Source organism: Canis lupus, chromosome 12, assembly GCF_011100685.1.
Source record: "Canis lupus familiaris isolate Mischka breed German Shepherd chromosome 12, alternate assembly UU_Cfam_GSD_1.0, whole genome shotgun sequence".
Taxonomy (NCBI): domain Eukaryota; kingdom Metazoa; phylum Chordata; class Mammalia; order Carnivora; family Canidae; genus Canis; species Canis lupus.
This window is the reverse complement of record NC_049233.1, coordinates 35813084-35818719: the sequence shown is the minus strand read 5'-3', so window position 1 is coordinate 35818719 and position 5636 is coordinate 35813084.

Sequence of the window (5636 nt, the reverse complement as noted above, 5' to 3'; positions counted from 1 at the left end):
TTTTTCCTTTATTTGTATAAATACACTGCTTAATGTTGGTTAAAGTTAACACCTTGGTGTAGGGTTTTTAAAAACTGATCATTGAATGATAGCTGACCAAATTGGAACTGTAATGTTTACTGGAAGGGATTTGTTTCACCCTCTAGAACTGAAACTTCGGAGAAAATCACGGAAGGATAGGAAGGACAATCGGCTAGTGTACAAAAAAGCTTCAGTTTGGCTAGCTGGGATGCTTAACTCTAGAACCCAGTATGGATATGCCATTGGTTTGAGCACCACCTACTGGTAGTAGCTACAAATTAGTTTTGAAGCCTGAATTTATAGGATCTAGCAATTTAGCTCCACTGAGTATTCTATACTAGCTGCATTTTCTTGTGTTTAAAATGGAGTGGATTTCGATTAGAACTTCCTCATACTGGTGCTTGACCTTCAACTATGTTTTAAATTGGTTACCTGTTGGAATTCCCCGTGGTTGTACAGAATCTCAGCAGTTTGAAATTTGTCCCAGGAATTCTGGTGTGCTCTCAAGAATATGAAACAGGAAAGTTCAGGAGTTAGATCAATAAGATCTGATTTCTTAAAAATTACTTTGGTGCCCAGGATAGGCAGTCCGAAATAAGTTCCCAGCCGGATGAGAGCTCAATTTTATACCATTTTTAATTAACTGGTCCTGTACCTCCCAGAGAATTCATCTGGTTACTTGGGTTCTGGCCAATAATGGCTATACAAATGGTGCAGAGCCCCTGATTTTTTTTTTTTTTCTTCAAATGATCTATTCATAGGGACAGGCAGAGAAGCAGGCATCATACAGATAGCCTGACTTGGGACTCGATTCAGGGTCTCCAGGATCATGCCCTGGGCTGCAGGCGGTGCTAAACCGCTGCGCTACCGAGGCTGCCCAGAGCCCTTGATTTTAAGTAGTTTATAGTAGGGGGTGTAAAAACTTCGAGTATTATTTTAATGTAATTTGTTGATTTACATTGATAACCTCTGCTGAATTGGAATACTGAGCTCAACCCAAAACCAGCTTCTTGGCTACAGTATTCACAGTAACTGAAATGGGTAACTTGAAGGGTGACCACTCATCTTGTGTTAATGTGGCTTTAGATTGGTAGTCCAATGTTGAATTCAGTCCACTGAGTTAGGGTTTCACCCTGGAGTTAGGACCTGTACCCCTGAGGGAGTGAACAATGAGTTCTAGTCCTACCAGGGAAGAGTTGTATGATGCTTTGGATGAGAGGAGGACTAAGACCTGTTCCCTTTTGTTTACCGTGACCTTTTCTGATCTGTTTTCTCAGGTCTTTTTTCACTCCCAAACACATAGGTTGTTTTTCATCCAGGTGCTATTAAAGTCCCCTCTCATTTCCAAGTCTGAGAGTTCCTTGTTTAAAAACCAGAATTGAAGCCCAACAGATATATTAAGTGATTTTTAGAAGAGGGAAAAAATTGAAACTGCCACTTGGCTCCTGAAAGGTAGTTAACCTCTGATCCAATGGAAATCTTTTGAGAGAACCCATATAATTTTGACCTTTTGTTTTCTAAATATGATCTAAGTAGGATGTCCATTAGTCACTAGCAGAAATAAGTGAAATTATGAAAAATGGTAGAGAACTCAGAGCTGTAGTTTCTGTAGGAGAGACTTCATGATAAAGATAATGCTAGGTTAGGGCAGCCCTGGTGGCGCAGCGGTTTGGCGCCGCCTGCAGCTTGGGGTGTGATCCTGGAGATCCGGATCGAGTCCCACATCGGGCTCCCTGCATGAGCCTGCTTCTCCCTCTGCCTGTGTCTGCCTCTCTCTGTGTCTATGAATAAATAAATAAAATCTTAAAAAAAAAAAAAAGATAATACTAGGTTAATGTTACTTCCCAGGTAAGCAAAAAATATTAGAAAACTTATTAAGCAACTTAAAGGTTTTTCCTTTTTTAATGTATTTACAGTTAAGATACACCCTCTAAGATTTTTTTTTTTTTTTTTTGTAAGTTCTTTTGGTAAGATTTTGTTTGAGAGAGCATGGGCAGGGGGATAAGTAGACCTCCCCACTGAATGGGGAGCCCTGACCCAACATGGAGCTTGATCCCAGACCTGAAATCATGAACTGAGCCAAAATCAGATGCTTAACGGACAGCCACCCAGCGCCCTTAATTTTTAAGTGTTGACAGATGTATGGTTTACTGCAATCAAGGTATAGAATAGTTCCACCATCTCCCTCTTCTATCAGACCCCCACCAAAATTCACTGGTGCATTGTAGGTAAATGGACTCGAACTGTCTTTTACCTCCTAAGCCTTGGTAACCACTGATATATTTTCTGTCCCTTTTGTTTTGGCAGTAACGTCCTACCTGGGTCTGTAAAGTACATAGGCCTTTTGAATATGGGTTTTTTTCTTTTCCCACTTAGAGTGATGCATTTGATTCCCCTGTTTCATACTTTTTTTTTTTTTTTTTTTTTTTTTTTGATTAAAGATTTGAGGGGTGACTGGGTAGGCTCAGTCAGGTTAAGTGTCTGCCTTCTGCTTTGGTTATGATCTCTGGGTCCTGGGATGGAACTCGCATCAAGCTCTGCTCTGCAGAGAGTCTGCTTCTCCCTCTCCCTCTGTGTGTACGCTCTTCCAAATAAAATCTTTAGAAACAAACTATTTGAGAGAGCCAGTGCGAGCGAGTTGGGGGAGGGGCAGAGAGAAAATCCCAAGCAGATTCCCCAGTGAGTGCTGACCCTCAGGACTCTACAAACTGAAATCAAGAGTTGGACACTTAACTGACCCACCCAGGTACCCTTGCGATCTGTTTAGTGGGACCATTTATCCATTCCCAGCTGAGGGAGATTTGGTGGTTTCCAGTTTGGGAAGGTTATGATTTAAGGCATGATAAACGGGTTCATGTGTGACTAGATTTTCATCTTGTGTAGATACCTAGCAGTGGGGTCACTGGATTGTATGGCAAATGTATGCTTTTTACAGGAAACTGCCAGACTTTTCCATTAGTGCATTGTAAACAATTTTCCAAATGAAGTTTTTAATTTCTTTTGCTGTGGCTAATTTTTTTTTAAGAAAAAGTGCTAGGTTCTATAAATCAGTGAATGATTTATTAAATTGTGCTTACTAAATCACACTATTCTAGGCACTGGGCATAGAACTGTGAACAAAATGGACAGGTCTTGCCCTTTTGAGTTTATAATCCATCAGGGTAGAGGTTAGCATAAATTAGGTAATTCTGAGTTGTGATGATGCTATGAAAGGATACTGTGAGGAAGAGTAAAAGCACACTATTTGGATTGGCTAAGGAAGGTACTTGTTCAGGAATAATGGAGATCTGAAGGACAAGTAGGAGTTACTGGAGAATATGAAAACATTACCTCCTAGACATTTCAATATTTGTCTTAGCCTCATAACAATTATATAGAATCAGAAAAATCTAAATCTAAAAGCCTTTTTAATCTATTCAAGTCAACTGAAGAATATTCATTGAAATCTTTGATTACCTCGTCAACTTGTGTGTTAACAATATTGGAGGGCAGAGACCTCACAACAGCTGTCTTAGGAGGGCAGGTATTACACATACCCTCATTACAGATGGCAGACAGGTATATAGAGTGGCTCCTAAGCCATCCTATTGCTGGTGATTTTTTTCTCAATTCATTATATTTCCTTAGTAGTAACTTTTAGTATATTTAGGCTCTTCTCTAGGATAATTGAACTATTTCATTCTATTTACAAGAATCACTAATTTAAGATGCCCTTTATAAAAATTTTTTTAAATCTCTACACCCAGTATGGGGCTCAAACTCAACGACCTTGAGATCAAAATTCATATGCTCCTCCAACTGAGCCAGCCAGGTGCCCCCCCCAACTTAGTCATATCTGAGCTAAACACTTCAGTTAACAGCTGTTGAACCTTAACAGCTGTCACATGGTTTCTAGATTCTTTCCATGCCATTCTCCTTTCTACTTTAAAGCTTTTTTTCTTCTTTTCCAGTTTATAGCTTTTAAAGTGCTTTCCCCAAAATTAAATTTGTTATAGCTGTGGATATAGATGTAATATAGTGTGCTTTTATTTGCCCAAGAGATAAGTCATCTTATTTGGACTGTAGTTTCCTAAATTGATGTATTTGGACTAGATGATCAGAATAGTTAAGTGGGGAAAAGCTGTGCCTTTCATCATCTGTCTAATGGGCATAATACTGCCCATCTCTTAGGATTGTTGCAAAGATGAAATGAGTTAGTGAGAATAGACTCTATACCCAGAGCCTGGCCTATTGTAAACAGCCAATAATAAAAGGTAACAAAGTGTAAATTATACTTCAGATCTCCTTTAAACTATGTGCATTATCAAGCACCTTTTTTTTTTTTTTTTTTTTTTTTTAAATAGCCTTTTGAGGGCACCTGGGTGGCTCAGTTGGTTAAAGGTCTGCCTTTGGCCCAAGTCACGATCCCACGATTCTGGGAGGGATGGAGTCCCCTTTTGGGCTCCCTGCTCAGTGAGAACCTGCTTCTCCCTCTCCCCCTGCTCATGCTCTCTCTCAAATAAATAAAAATAAAACAAGAAACAACACAAAAAACAACCTTGTGGGGCATCTGGATGGCTCAGTTGGTGGTCTGCCTTCCATTCAAGTATTGATCCGAGAGTCCTGGGACCGAGAGTCCTGGATCCGAGAGTCCTGGACCGAGTCCTGGATCCGAGAGTCCTGGGACCCTCATTGGGCTCCCTCTGCCTGTGCATTCGTGTTTGCTTGTTCTCTTTCTCTTTCTCTCTCTCTCTCAAATCTTTAAAAAAAATATTTTTCGAGCAATTAGACTTATAGAAAAATTGCAAAGATAGGATAGAGGTCTTGTAAACCTCTCACCTAGTTTGTTTCCCCTAATGTTATCTTGCACTACCATAGTACATTTGTCAAAACTAAGAAACCAACATTGATATGTTACTATTAATTTCCAGGCTTTATTCAGATTTCATCAATTTTTCTTTTTTTTTTTTAAGATTTTATTTATTTATTCATGAGAATGCACAGAGAGGAGAGAGAGAGAGAGAGGCAGAGACGCAGGCAGAGGGAGAAGCAGGCTCCATGCACCGGGAGCCCGACATGGGATTTGATCCCGGGTCTCCAGGATCGCGCCCTGGGCCAAAGGCAGGAGCCAAACTGCTGCGCCACCCAGGGATCCCTCAATTTTTCAATTAATGGCCTTTTTCTGTTCCAGAGTCCAATCCCAGGCACCACTGTTTTGGTTACTTTTAAAAACTCATGTTGGGAGTTTACATTTATCTCTGCTGTATCTCCTCTTAAGCGAATTTTGAATCTGGAGCCTGCTATCTAGCATGTCAAATAAAAATGTGGACTTTGTGATATATACATCTGATATTTATAATTTTTACATTTCTGTAGTTACAAACTAGGTCCAGAAATAGACCTGAGGTTTTGCACTTAGACAACTGTTCTTTGATTATGATGATCCAGCCAATTGCAAATTCACCTAATATTTAATAATCCAGGTCCTGTTTCACCATTTTGATCACAAGATAATCACGGTGACAATTTTGGCAAATATTTGGTAAAAGCAAGGTAAAGTAGATAATGGCTTTAAACTTACTTTTCCCAAATAAATAAATAAATAAACTTACTTTTCCCTTTTTCAGCAGACAAAA